Source organism: Heterodontus francisci, chromosome 1, assembly GCF_036365525.1.
Source record: "Heterodontus francisci isolate sHetFra1 chromosome 1, sHetFra1.hap1, whole genome shotgun sequence".
NCBI lineage: Eukaryota > Metazoa > Chordata > Chondrichthyes > Heterodontiformes > Heterodontidae > Heterodontus > Heterodontus francisci.
The window spans coordinates 224,469,775-224,485,065 of record NC_090371.1 but is presented as its reverse complement, the minus strand read 5'-3'; the positions used below and the strand labels follow the sequence as shown (position 1 = coordinate 224,485,065).

The window sequence follows — 15,291 nt, the reverse complement described above, 5'->3', positions numbered from 1 at the left end:
CCTATAAACAACTCCTACCAATGTTTGCTGCCTCTTGATGTTTCTTAGCTCCACCCAAACAGATTCCACATTTTGTTCTTACGATCTGAGATCCTCCCTTACTAATGTACTGATCCCATCTCTTATTATCAGCGCAACACCACCTCCTTTTCCTTTTAACCTGTCCTTCCTAAATGTCGAATATCCTTGAATATTCAGTTCCCAGTCTTGGTCACCCTGTAGCCACGTTTCCGTAATGGCAATCAGATCATACCCATTTACCTCTATTTGTGCCTTTAAATCATCTACCTTGTTGTTAATGCTGCATGTGTTCAGGCAGAATGCCCTTAACCTCGTCTTCTTGACATTATTCTGCATTCTAAGCCTAGTTAATGCTCGTCTTTGTTTCGCCTGCCTTCTAATGTTTCTTGCTACTTTTCTACCTCCTGTTCCCAGCTTTACTTCCTTCCAATTTGAGCTGCCCCTCAGGTTCCCATCCCCTGGAAAGCTAGATTAAACACTACCCAACAGCACCAGCAAATCTCCCTGCGAGGATATTAGTTCCACTCCTGTTAAGGCGTAGCCCGTCCATCTTGTACAGGTCCCACCTGCCCCAGAACTGGTCCCAATGCCTCAGAAATCTGATGCCCTCCCTCCTACACCAATTCTCCAGCCACGTGTTCAATCAATCAATCCTCCTATTCCTATGTTAACTAGTACATGGCACTGGGAGTACTCCTGAGATTATTGCTCTTGAGATCCTGCTTTTTAACTTCCTTCCTAACTCCCTAAAATCTGCTTTCAGGACCTCATCCCTCTTCCTGCCTATGTCATTGGTACCAATGTCAACCACGACCTCTGGCTGTTCACCCTCCCCCAGAAGGATGTCCTGCAGCTGCTCCGTGACATCCTTGACCGTGGCACCAGGGAGGCAACACACCATCCTGGAATTACATTTACTACTGCAGAAACGCCTGTCTGATCCCCTGACTATTAAATCCCCTATCACTATTGCTCTTCCACTCTTCTTCCTCCCTCTACCCCTGTGCAGCTGAGCCACCCATGGACCTTTCTTTGGCTGCACTCCTCTCACCAGTACCCAAAATGGAAAACCAATTAGCCAGCAAGATAGACTCAGGGAACTCCTGCACTGCCTGCCTGGATCTCTTAGAATGCCTGGTGGTCACCCTCTCTGCCTGCATGCTCCTAACCTGCAGTGTGACCACCTCCCTAAATGTGCTATCCACGTATTGCTCTGCCTCACAGATGCACAACAGTGACTCCAGCCGAGTTCTGAAACCCGGAGCTCAAGCTTCTGCAGCTTGTGATACTTCCTGCAGAAGTGTTCGTCTAGGACACGTGGTGCATCCATGACTTCCCACATACCACAGGATGTACATTCCACTTGGCCAAGCTTACCTGCCATACAGTAACTTTAAAAACTATTTATTACTATTAGAATAAGTAGAATAACTTACCAGTTACTCACCAATCAGCTTCTTCTCCTGTACCGAAGAAAGAGCCAGCTACTGGAGGCTAGAAAAAGGCAGAAAAAGAAAGAAAGGAGCACCTTTCTCACTGAACTCCCACACTCGCCAAACTCCCACTTTACACTCTGTGCACTCAAAGCAGCTCTCAGTGCAGACCAAACTGCACTGAGGAAGCCCTGCTTTTATACTTTCTGAAAACAACTGATTAAAGCTTCTGGAAACCAGTTTAAGCCAGCTCCTAAGTAACTAGCTGCAGCTGCTCCATGAGAGCTTGCATACCCCTGTTTTACTGCTGGAATAAAACTTAAACTTCTCTTAATTTAAGGAGAATTTTTGGTTAACTGCAAAATAGAAGAAAGAACGAGACTTTGGATGGAAATTAACCCTAAAAATGCCTTCAAGCAAGTAGTAAGAGGCAGATTGGGTCCTATTAGGGGCAAAGAGAGTGATATATGCTTAGAGGCACAAGGGAAGGCTAGAATAGAGCACGGCTACCCAACCTGAACCTGAACGGGCGCGATATGTGTCAGGTTCGGGTCGGGTCGGGTCGATCTTCCGGGTCCTGCATTCGGGCTCGGGTCAGGTCGGGGCAGGTTGGACACATTGACAGCCAAGACGTCAAGATGGGAAAGGTGCATTTGGACTCCGCACTCGTCTGCAGTGAGCGATTCCATCCAAGGTAGAGCGCACCTCTTCAATAAGGTTGGTTATATTCCGGTGATCGTGTTGGGTCGGGCCGGGTGTGGGAAAAAGTCAAAGGATTCAGGCCAGGTCGGGCTTGGGTCGGATGTGGTTCTGTTGGGCTTGGGTTGGGTTTCATTTGCAGACCCGAGCAGGCCTTTCAGCTAGAATACATAATCTTAATAGTTTGTATTGGCGTTTACGAAGGAAGAGGATGTTGACAAAATATCAGTAGAAGTGGAGAAGGTAGAGCTAATGGATGGGGTGAACTTTGATTGGCCAGATGTACTGGAAAGGCTGGCTAAGCAGAGAATGGATAAGTTGCCTGGTGCGGATGGCTTGCATTCCAGGATGCTAAGGGAAGGCAGAGTGGAGATAGTGGAAGGGTTTGCCATAATCTTCCAACCTTCCCTAGAAACAGGTGAGGTGCCAGAGGAATGGAAAGTGGAAAATGTGACACCCTTAAATTAGCAAGAGGGCCAGTCTCTGGCTGGGCAAGCTGCTGAAGGGTGCATGTAGACTGGCAGCAGGCAGCACCGCCAAAACAGGCTAAACTGCAGCCAAGAATGTCCCAGACTCGCCTCAACCAACTGCAGATGTCGCAGCAACAGTGTCAACGAAGACTGCGGCTGTCAAGGGAGACCATCACTGACCTGTGCGCCATGTTGCAGGATGAGCTGCGACCCATGGAACTGGGTGGTCGTTCAATGGCTGTGACCCTGAAGTTAACCATTTTTACACATCCAGCTTTCTCCAGAGATCCACCAGGGACATGTGTGGGGTCTCCCAGGCAGCAGCTCATCATTGCATTGGCAAGGTGACCAATTCCTTGTTTAAAAGGGCCAGAAACTTTGTGCTCTACTGGACCGACCCTGACAGTTAGGAAGAGAGGTCCATTGACTTTCATGCCATTGCAGGATTCGCCCATGTGCAAAGTGTAATCGATTGCACCCATCTGGCCATCAAGGCTTCCATGGACCAGCCTGCGGCCTTCATCAACAGGAAGGGAATCAACTCAATGTTCAACTGGTCTGCAACTATCGAAGGCGCATCCTGCAGGTGTGTGCACGGTTCACCAGTAGCAGTCATGATGCGCTCTGCACTTTGACAATCCCAGGTGCCACAGCTGTTCCAGCCTCCCACACGCTTTCAGGGATGGATCCTTGTGGACAAGGGTTACTCACTCAAGACATAGCTGCTGGCGCCGGTGAGGAACACACGCTCTGCAACTGAGGAATGTTCCAAAGCCTCTGACAGATCAAACCAAGAAATGGTTGAGCGGTTAGCACCGCAGCCTCACTGCTCCAGCGACCTGGTTTCAGTTCTGGGTACTGCCTGTGTGGAGTTTGCAAGTTCTCTCTGTGACCACGTGGGTTTCCTCCGGGTGCTCCGGTTTCCTCCCACAGCCAAAGACTTGCAGGATGATAGGTAAATTGGCCACTGTAAAAATTGCCCCGAGTGTAGGTACATGGTAGAAGAATTGAGAGAAGGTGAGGATGTGAGAGGGAAAATGGGATTAGTATCATCTTTGGCCTCCTTGTCTCAAGAGACAATGGGTAAGCGCCTGGAGGTGGTCAGTGGTTTGTGAATCAGCACCTGGAGTGGCTATAAAGGCCAATTCTTGAGTGACAGACTCTTCCACAGGTGCTGCAGATAAAATTGTTGTTCGGGTCTGTTACACAGTTGGCTCTCTCCTTGCGCTTCTGTCTTTTTTCCTGCCAACTGCTAAGTCTCTTCGACTCGCCACACTTTAGCCCCGCCTTTATGGCTGTCCGCCAACTCTGGCGATCACTGGTAACTGACTCCCACGACTTGTGATCAATGTCACAGGATTTCATGTCGCGTTTGCAGATGTCTTTAAAGCAGAGACATGGACAGCCGGTGGGTCTGATACCAGTGACGAGCTCGCTGTACAAAGTGTCCTTGGGGATCCTACCATCTTCCATGCGGCTCACATTGCCAAGCCATCTCAAGCGCCACTAGCTCAGTAGGGTGTATAAGCTGGGGATGTTGGTCGCCTCGAGGACTTCTGTGTTGGAGATACGGTCCTGCCACCTGATGCCAAGTATTCTCCGGAGGCAGTGAAGATGGGAGAGAATTGAGACGTTGCTCTTGGCTGACAAACGTTGTCCAGGCCTCGCTGCTGTAGAGCAAGGTACTGAGGACACAGGCTTGATACACTCGGACTTTTGTGTTCCGTGTCAGTGCGCCATTTTCCCACACTCTCTTGGCCAGTCTGGACATAGCAGTGGAAGCCTTTCCCATGTGCTTGTTAATTTCTGCATCGAGAGACAGGTTACTGGTGATAGTTGAGCCTAGGTAGGTGAACTCTTGAAACACTGCCAGAGCGTGGTCGCTGATCCCACTACCGTGGGATTAATATAGGATTAGTATAAATGGGTGGTTGATGGTCAGCGTAGACTCGGTGGGCTGAAGGGCCTGTTTCAGTGCTGTATCTCTCTTTGACATTGGTTTCTTAACAATGACATTCCGTTGCCTGAACCAATCCGGTGGAGCGTTGCTGTATGTTCCAGCGAGGGGTACTTGTATCATCATCGTCTGTTGTGCTCTCAACAACCAAGCACTGCAGAGGGAGGAGACCTTGTATCAGGAGGATCAGATGAACATCTCTCTTCATCTGAGTAGGAGGATGTGGTGGAGGGGGCATAGCAGGCAGAACAATGTGATGAGCCCCTTTCACCAGAGGCAAGAGCCATTGAGAGACGCGCAGGGAAACGAGGGTTAATCTTAGTCACAGCCGCTTCCTGTAAACATGATGGCCTATCAAAGACGGTCTACTAAAGACTCACAGCTACATTGACAGGACAACGTCTCCATCATATAATTCTTCATTGCCCAGCGCCCAGCTACTCTGGGTAACAGTGTTTGTGATCTTCGACACTGGGTGAGATGAGTGACAGTGTGTGGTGTGCGAGCGGTGTGGTGTGCGAGCGGTGTGGCGTGCGAGCGGTGTGGCGTGCGAGCGGTGTGGCGTGCGAGCGGTGTGGCGTGCGAGCGGTGTGGCGTGCGAGCGGTGTGGCGTGCGAGCGGTGTGGCGTGCGAGAGGTGTGGCGTGCGAGAGGTGTGGCGTGCGAGCGGTGTGGCGTGCGAGAGGTGTGGCGTGCGAGCGGTGTGGCGTGCGAGCGGTGTGGCGTGCGAGCGGTGTGGCGTGCGAGCGGTGTGGCGTGCGAGCGGTGTGGCGTGCGAGCGGTGTGGCGTGCGAGCGGTGTGCGTGCGAGCGGTGTGCGTGCGAGCGGTGTGCGTGCGAGCGGTGTGCGTGCGAGCGGTGTGGGTGATGTGGGAGAGTGTGGGTGATGTGGGAGAGTGTGATGTGGGAGAGTGTGGGTGATGTGGGAGAGTGTGATGTGGGAGAGTGTGGGTGATGTGGGAGAGTGTGTGTGATGTGTGTGTATGATGTGTGACAGTGTGTGTGATGTGTGTGTATGATGTGTGACAGTGTGTGTGATGTGTGTGTATGATGTGTGACAGTGTGTGTGATGTGTGTGTATGATGTGTGACAGTGTGTGTGATGTGTGTGTATGATGTGTGACGTGTGTGTGTGATGTGTGTGTATGATGTGTGACGTGTGTGTGTGATGTGTGTGTATGATGTGTGACGTGTGTGTGTGATGTGTGTGTATGATGTGTGACGTGTGTGTGTGATGTGTGTGTATGATGTGTGACGTGTGTGTGTGATGTGTGTGTATGATGTGTGACGTGTGTGTATGATGTGTGACAGTGTGTGTGATGTGTGTGTATGATGTGTGACAGTGTGTGTGATGTGTGTGTGATGTGTGTGTGTGATGTGTGACAGTGTGTGTGATGTGTGTGTGATGTGTGACAGTGTGTGTGATGTGTGACAGTGTGTGTGATGTGTGTGTGTGATGTGTGACAGTGTGTGTGATGTGTGACAGTGTGTGTGATGTGTGTGTATGATGTGTGACAGTGTGTGTGATGTGTGTGTATGATGTGCGACAGTGTGTGTGAGGAGTGAGTGCGCGTGATGGGCGACAGTGCGCGTGATAGGCGACAGTGCGCGTGATGGGCGACAGTGCGCGATGTGTGAGCATTTGTGATGTGTTACGGTGTGTGACAGTGCGGGCGATGTGTGACAGTGCGGGCGATGTGTGACAGTGCGGGCGATGTGTGACAGTGCGGGCGATGTGTGACAGTGCGGGCGATGTGTGACAGTGCGGGCGATGTGTGACAGTGCGGGCGATGTGTGACAGTGCGGGCGATGTGTGACAGTGCGGGCGATGTGTGACAGTGCGGGCGACAGTGTGTGTGAGATGTGTGAGTGTGTGTGATCATAGAGTGTGATGTGTGAGTGTGTGTGTAATGTACAAGAGTGCGTGACGTGCGAGTGCGTGACGTGCGAGTGCGTGTGACGTGCCAGTGCGTGTGACGTGACAGTGCGTGTGATGTCAGAGTGTGCGTGGTGTCAGAGTGTGCGTGGTGTCAGAGTGTGCGTGGTGTCAGAGTGTGCGTGGTGTCAGAGTGTGCGTGGTGTGAGTGTGTGCGTGGTGTGAGAGTGTGCGTGGTGTGAGAGTGTGCGTGGTGTGAGAGTGTGCGTGGTGTGAGAGTGTGCGTGGTGTGAGAGTGTGTGTGATGTGTGACAGTGTGTGTGATGTGTGACAGTGTGTGAGATGTGAGAATCTGTGTGCGATGTGTGTGCGAGATGCGACAGTGCGAGATGCGACAGTGCGAGATGCGACAGTGCGAGATGCGACAGTGCGAGATGCGACAGTGCGAGATGCGACAGTGCGTGATGCGACAGTGCGTGATGCGACAGTGCGTGATGCGACAGTGCGTGATGCGACAGTGCGAGATGCGACAGTGCGAGATGCGACAGTGCGTGATGCGACAGTGCGTGATGCGACAGTGCGTGATGCGACAGTGCGTGATGCGACAGTGCGTGATGCGACAGTGCGAGATGCGACAGTGCGAGATGCGACAGTGCGAGATGCGACAGTGCGAGATGCGACAGTGTGAGATGTGTGCGAGTGCGTGTGAGGTGTGAGAGTGCCTGTGAGGTGTGAGAGTGCCTGTGATGTGTGAGTATGTGATGAGTGTGTGTGATGTGTGAGTGAGAGAGTGTGTGTAATGTGCAAGGGTGTAAGATGTGTGTGCGATGTGTGAGTGTGTGTGCGATGTGTGTGTGTGTGCGATGTGTGTGTATGATGTGCAAGGGTGTAAAATGTGTGTGTGTGTGCGCGGTGTGTGAGTGTGCGCGGTGTGTGCGCGTGCGCGGTGTGTGCGCGTGCGCGGTTTGTGCGCGTGCGCGGTGTGTGCGTGTGCGTGTGTGTGCGCGATGTGTGTGTGTGTGTGTGTGTGCGCGATGTGTGAGTGTGTGTGTGCGCGATGTGTGTGTGTGTGTGTGTGTGTGCGAGTGTGTGTGTGTGTGCGAGTGTGTGTGTGCGCGATGTGTGAGTGTGTGTGTGCGCGATGTGCGAGTGTGTGTGTGCGCGATGTGCGAGTGTGTGCGTGCGCGATGTGCGAGTGTGTGCGCGCGCGATGTGCGAGTGTGTGCGCGCGCGATGTGCGAGTGTGTGCGCGCGCGATGTGCGAGTGTGTGCGCGCGCGATGTGCGAGTGTGTGCGCGCGCGATGTGCGAGTGTGTGCGCGCGCGATGTGCGAGTGTGTGCGCGCGCGATGTGCGAGTGTGTGCGCGATGTGTGAGTGTGTGCGCGATGTGTGAGTGTGTGCGCGATGTGTGAGTGTGTGCGCGATGTGTGAGTGTGTGTATTCTACACAACAGGTTTTAACTTTATTAAAAAATTGAGTCATTTTCTCTGTTCACATCATCACAATGGTCAGTAAGTTCAAGAAAGGTCCAAGAAATTCATCATGCTCAGATGTAAGATGAAGAATGCATCTATATCCACCAGTATTGCACACAAGATTGGCTGTAGCAGCTTCCCAGTGATAATGGGATGAAAATCTTCTTTGAAAACAGAAGACATTTTACTCTTGTGGATGATTTGCTGGTATTTGACGAGAGACTGGTCATTCCAGAGTCACTCTGGGGTGACATCTTGGAGAAAATACACCAGGGTCACTTGGGTAAAACGAAATGGAAAGCAGGACGTGTGAAGACCGGGAATATCAAAACATATAGAAGTGATTTCAAATTACCAGGTATGCGCAGTGCACAGACAGAAACAGAGGGAACCCCTCAACTCGACTCAGTTCCCAACCAGACCATGGGAACGTCTGGCGATGGATCTATTCATGTTTAATGGAAAATCCTACCCAATTGGCATCGACTACTTTTCAAGGTGGATCGAGGTCAAATGTTTGTACACAATGACAACAGAGACAGTCATTCGAGTGTTACAAAAAATCTTTGCATTACGTGATGTACCTGACCAGATAGTGTCAGATAAAGGACCACAATTTACAAATGACTTCACGCACTTTTGCAAAAACTGTGTATTTGTACATCTTACAAGCTGTCCTAGATATCCACAAACTAACGGAGAAGCTGAGAGAGGAGTCAGGACTATCAAAGCACTGTTAAAGAAAAATCAAGGTTTTCAAACGGCATTCCTAAACTATAGAACTACTCCTTTGCTTTGCGGATTAGCACCATCAGAACTGTTGATGGGAAGGAAGCTTAGAGCACAACTTCCAATCCTCCCCAAAAAAATTACTTCCAGGGGCAGATGTCCAGGTTATCAGAGAGGTTCAGACAGAGAAAAGTGATACCGAAAGTAACAAACCTATCATTATTGTCATGCTAGGCCCCCACCTGCCAAGAATGAGGCACATTAATATTCTCATCAACATCGATTTTAAGCTGTTACTGGAGTTAAGAAAAGACTTGTTAAACATTTCAGCCGTGGCTGGAAAAGACATTTGCACATTAACAGACAGTCTTTGGAAGGACAAACCAGCCATTCCCTGACATTCAACCCACAATGGACTTTTGATCACCAGACATTGAAAGTGGGGGCGATCGCATTCCAGTATGACTGCCAAGATGGCCGAATACACAAACAGACATGGGTCAAACCAGCTAGTCACATGATTAACCTGCTGGGCAACCTGAGTTTTTTGAATTTATACTAACAGTTTGGGCAGAAAGCCTGCTTGCTCCTGGACTGAGAAGATCTCTCTCCTGTCGGCTCCCATCTCTTTCTCACAAGCCTCTGAATCCATTGAGGACGCATGAACCCCAAGAGAGAAAAGTCTCCTACAGTGAACAAGGTTTAAGAAGATTACTGGGCCACAATGAAAAGCAAGATCTACCTACAATCAAGGACTCTACGGTGAGCTCGAAGAACCGTAATAACTCTTCAGATATTGCCTCAAACCTTTCCACTTTATTTTTCTTCTGCTCTTTTCTGTTTCTATTTTCACATGTGTATCTCATGTGCACGTGCAAGCGTAGGCATGTCGTGTATCCATAGGCGTTAACCGAATTAGATTTTTTAAGTTTCATAAATTTCACCTTTCCTTCTTTAAACCTAAGAAAGCCTGTTTGTGCTGGCTTCTTTGCCTTATAATTGGAAAGCGGTGAACAAGGATTCGCCAAGGGGGAGCTAATAACACGGTGTGTTTAAAATAAAACCCTGTTACAGCAAGACCAGGTGAAATCTGAAAGGGAACCCTAGACCTCTTTCTCACCTGGTCATAACAGAAATTTTGGTGCTAGCGTCCGGAAATGACCCACAGACAAACAAGAGAAATTGGAAGTGGGAAGCCAAATTGTTCCCAAACAAAGAAAAAGCAAGATTTCAATACAGGTTTTCTTGTGGTTGTGTGTGATTGAATACTAACATGTCTGCAACTGAAGCAAGTAGCTCTCCAAGCCAGGGTGAAGTAACTTGGGATAAGTTAAAAATACTGTCTTTGGAGGAGTTGAGGAAAATGACTGAGTAGTGTGGATCACTGTACAAGGCAAGGCTAGGAAGTCACCTCCTAAGGCTAGTGGCCAACCATTTTTCCCTTGAATCTGAAGAAGCAGAAACAGGGTTAAAAGCAGACTCTGACAGGGTATTGTTAAGAAAGATACAATATCAACAGAGGAAACTTCAATTTGAGAAGAGAGAGAGAAAGAATATTTTGGAAGGAATGCAAAGAGAGAGTGTTGAAGTGGCTTGAGTTAACTAGGGGGCAACAGAGTAACCCCAGTGAAAGAATGGCCAATATGGAGGAGCATAATTCAGGGTTGGGTACAAAATTGTTAAAACTAGCTCAACTAATTCCAAAATGTCATGAGGATGTGGAAGCATTTTATGTGTCCTTTGAGAAATTGGCAAGGCAGTTAAAATGGCCAACAAAGACCTGGCCTCTTGTACTACAAAGCAAGTTAACTGGAAAAGCCCATGAGGTTTATTCCCCGTTGCCAGATGAGAATTAATCAAATTATGAATTGACCAAGAATGCTATCCTTGGGACATATGAATTAGTACCCGAAGCGTATCGTCAAATGTTTAGAACCCTCAAAAAGCAAGCTAATCAAACTTATCTGGAGTTGGAAAGAAGTAAGCAGCTGGCTTTTGACCAGTGGCTGAGGGCTCTTTAAGTACAGCTCAGTTATGAGAATCTCAGAGGAGTTATTCTGTTAGAAGAATTTAAACACTTACTCCCACTCTCCATAAAGACCCATGTAGAGGAGCAGTGGGTCCAGGGAGCCCAGCAAGCGGCTTTTCTGGCCGATGAGTTTGCTTTAATTTATAAGTCGGTTTCCCAGGGGAGAACCTTTCCTAGTCACCCCCACAAATCCGAAAAGGACAAAGGGTGGGAAGGTGACAGGAGCCTAAGCAGTCCTGGGAGAGAAAGGAAAGCAGGAGACACAGGGGGCCCTCCTCTAGCCAAAAAGGAAGGTGCTGTGAGCAAGAGTGAGACACGGAGACCTGTCTGCTTCCATTGTAATAAAGCAGGGCATTTAAGAGCTGACTACTGTAAACTAAAGGGAAAACTGGTATGGTTAATCAGGGCACACCTGCTCAGTGAAGAAGAGAACCTGATGGAAAGCACAACAGAACAAGCTGTGGCTTTAACTACTGCAAGAGTGAGACCCAGAAAGCTTACAGCTGCAAGTACAGAAAAATGTAATAGGATTCCTGAAGGTTATCAGGGTTTTGTGTCTGAAGGGAAAGTAACCCCATACCCATCGAGTGGGGCAAGCAAGCCCATAGTAATTCGCAGGGACACAGGGGCCACTAGATCCCTTTTACTGGGAAAAGGCCTGACCTTTCCCCCACAGAGTGCAGTGAACATCAGAATGGTGGTGAATGGTATTGGAGGGCAGTGTATGCCCGTACCTGTAAACCGGGTGCAACTGGAGTGCGACCTTGTTTCGGGACAGGTGATCGTAGGGATTGTCCCTAGTTTGCCTGTGGATGCTGTTGACCTGCTCCTAGGTAATGATCTGGCGGGGGTGAAGGTGATAGCCCCCCCCAATAGTGAAAGAAAGACCGCAGGAGGTCAGAGTGACAGGGCAGTGGCGGGAGATGGACGCCTGCAGTTACCCTGAATGTGTAGTGGATCAGGCCATGATCAAACCAGCTCCCCCAGAGGAGACTGCATTGGCACTACAGGCAGATGACCAGGAGATCTGCCTGTTCGAGACTTTCTTTGGAAAGTTAGGCAACCCAGGAAATAAATTAAATGGATTGTCCCTAACTGAGGCTCAGCAAGCCGACCCAGTATTGCAAGAGTTAGCACAGGCTGCCCAGTCTGAAAGTGAAGCAGAGGGATTCCTTGATTGTTAATATTTAAAGAATAAGGTACTGATGAGGAAATGGAGTTCTGCTCACAGACCTGAGAGCAAGGTGTGGGCAGTAGTTCACCAGTTAGTGGTGCCACAGAAGTATCGTAGAGAAATATCAAGAAAAGCCCAGAAGACTACAGTGGCTGTACACGCCGGTGTACGAAAGACCAAAGCCCGCAAAAGACAGCAGTTTGACTGGCCGAAACTCCACAAAGATGTGGTGGAGTACTGCAGGAGTTGCCACATGTGCCAGGTTGAGGGGAAACCCCAGCCTACAGTGAAACCTGCACCCCTAACTCCTGTACCAGTGTTAGGAAGACCCTCCAGCAGAGGGCTGATGAACTGTAAGGGACCCCCGCCGAGAACAAAAAAGGGACAGGCAGGCACAAGGCTGGCAAAAAGTTTAGACAGAGAAGGAGAAAAGGTGCCCAAGAGGGCAGGTTAATGGAAGTCAGGGAGAAATCCTGGATGAAAACTCCTACTGTCCGGTCAGCCAACCCCGATAAACATGAAAGGTTAGACCTCACATCCTCCTACGTAAATGCAGACACTAGAAGCACGCCACTAGAGTTGCTAACAGCATTTACACGAACCTGCAGAGACAAAAGAAGACCTCTAGGGAGCAGAGAAACCATGAGGGTGATGCCTCACCTAGTCAAAGTGCCACAGGGGCGTGCAGTAACGTCTGCACAAATACCTGCAGGCAAGGATGTCCCCTGGGACAAAGGGGAAATTAGCAAAAGTTCCTCTCCCACAGTCAGAAAAAAAGCGAACCACCCATCCCCTGAAGTCTAAAGCCTTTGCATGACTCAGCAAAGCACTGAAAAAGTGTTCAGGATAGACCCGCCCACTACTGACTTTTTTGTGTTGAAAAAAAATTACCTCAGCAGGAACAAAGACCCTAGGCAGTCATAGAAATGGGCAAACAGAAGAGAATCTTCCCAAAAAGAAACGAACCACATGTTTATTGGGATGCCAAAAGGGGGCAATTAAAACAGCACTGGCACCAAGAGAAGACAGGCTGTAATACGTTTTAGGACTGATGAAGGAATGGGAAAGAATGAGAGAAATGCATGTGTTTTTCTGTATCTTATATTTTTGTCTCGACCCTTTTCATGAAGTGTGCTTTTCTCAAATCGCATTTCATTCTGCTGGGTGTGAAAGTGTCAAGCTAGGCCCCAACCTGCCAAGAACGAGGCACGTTGTCATGAACATTGATTTTAAACTGTTACTGGAGTTAAGAAAGGACTTGTTAAACAGATCAGCCATGGCTGGAAAATACATTTGCATATTAATAGGCTGTTTGGAAGGACAAACCAGCCATTTCCCGACATTCAACCCACAATGGACTTTTGATCACCAGAAATTGAAGGTGGGGGAAGCTCACATTCCAGGTTGACAGCCAAGATGGCCGAATACACAAACGGACATGGTCAAACTAGCTAGTCACCTGACTAACCTGCTGGGCAACCTGAGTTTTTGAATTTGTATAGTTTCAGCAGAAAGTCTGTTTTCTCCTGGACTGAGATCTCTCTCCTGTCTGCTCTCATCTCTTTCTCACAAGCCTCTGAATTCACTGAAGACACAGGAACCCCAAGAGAGAAAAGTCTCCGATAGCGGACAAGGTTTAAGAAGAATACTGGGCCTCAAAGAAAAGCAAGATCTACCTACAATCAAGGACTCAACAGTGAGCTCAAAGAACCGTAACAACAACTCTTCAGATATTGCTTCAAACCTTTCCACTCTATTTATCTTTTGCTCTTTTCTGTCTCTATTTGCATGTGTGTATCGCATATGCATGCTAGCGTGGGCGTGTCGTGTATCTGTAGGTGTTAACCAAATTAGAGCTTAAGTTTAATAAATTTCAACTTTTCTTCTTTAAACCTAAGAAAACCTGTTTGTGCTGGTCTCTTTGCCTTATAATTGGAAAGTGGTGATCAAGGATTCACCAAGGGGGAACTACAAACAAGGTGTGTTTAAAATTAAACCCTGTTACAGTAAGACTAGGTGAAGGCTGAAAGAGAACCCTGGAACTCTTTCTCACCTGGTCATAACATTATAATAGGAAATACTGTAACAGTAACCTATCTAAGTTGATAGAAGGACAAAATGTATGGATACGAGACAAAAGCAGAGAAGGAATAATCATCCAGAGAGATGAGAATCAACAGCGATCATATTTCAGCAGGTATTATAAGAAACAGGAGGAATTTTATTCCTATTCATCACAGATGTTAATCAGTCATATATTTGGACGACCCAGATGTTGAACCTAAAATTCACAAAGCACCAGATACTCCAAACCTCAAGGAAGGCCGTCCAAGTCAAGAAACAAGAGTTCAGAGAGAGACAATCAATCTTCCGTTTTGGACAACACCACAATCAGGGAGAGTTGTGAAGCCAAGGGTCCGAAGAAGGGTCACTGACCCGAAACGTTAACTCTGCTTCTCTTTCCACAGATGCTGCCAGACCTGCTGAGTGAATCCAGCATTTCTTGTTTTTGTTGCAGATTTCCAGCATCCGCAGTATTTTGCTTTTATTTTAGAGTTGTGAAGCCTCTTGACAAATTTAATCTGTGATCTCAGAGACTTCGGTGGAGATGGGGTAGTGTGTAGATATATATACATGGATAAAGACTTGGGGGGTGAAGTAGTACAAGGATCTGAAAGTGAGAAAGTGTAAAGAATACCTCCCACCATAATGATGTGAGAGATTACATGTGAGAGAGACTGGAGGGAGATGAAGTGTGGCTGCAGAGGAGTCACACAGACTGATGTGAAGCTGTACATATTTAGAATTCAATAAAAGGTTCATGTTCAAAGTACAGAAGACTCAATAATCTCTCTGAGCTAGTCTAACTAAGAATGGAAGCAGACAAACCAAACACATAACCGTATCTGTGTGGACTTAACGCCACTGAACAAAGCTGTGGCAAGGGAAACTCATCCGATGCCTTCGGTAGACGGAAGCTTGGCAAAGTTATCCAAAAGCATTATGTTTGCTAAACCTGGCACGAATAGTGGCTATTGGCAGGGTCCTTTGGATGAGAAGCCAAAATTACTGACACCATTTATTACTTCATTTGGAAGATTCTGTTTTAATCGTTTACCATTCGGTATAACATCCGCACCTGAAATTTTCCACAGAACTATGTCAAACATTCGACAAGGCTTTAAAGGAGTAATATGCCATATGAACGACATCCGAAGAAGATGACCAGAGGGTAAGAGCAGTTCTACATCATCTTCAAGAAGAAGGGCTGACACGGAATGAAAAGTGTGAATTCTCAAAAACATCTATTCATTTCTTAGGATACATTGTAAGTAGCAAAGGCATAATGGCAGACTCACAAAAGACGAGAGCCATTAGGCAATTCACAATTCCTGCCTCTGTCCAACATCTCCAACGATTCTTTGGAATG

General features: G+C 48.1%; 1 protein-coding gene across 5 annotated transcripts in view; it reads right to left on the bottom strand.

Annotated features, from left to right (window-relative positions):
* The window catches only part of LOC137375157 (rap guanine nucleotide exchange factor 2-like), a 100,022-nt gene that overhangs the window by 75,831 nt on the left and 8,900 nt on the right, over positions 1 to 15,291 (bottom strand). Inside the window, exon 4 of one of the 5 annotated variants that reach the window (XM_068041884.1) lies at positions 1,464 to 1,515. The exons of the other annotated variants lie outside the window; for them this stretch is intronic. The gene's annotated coding sequence lies outside the window, so the exon portion shown is untranslated. Of the gene's footprint in view, positions 1 to 1,463; positions 1,516 to 15,291 lie in introns of those variants that run through there. 5 annotated transcript variants of the gene reach the window in all.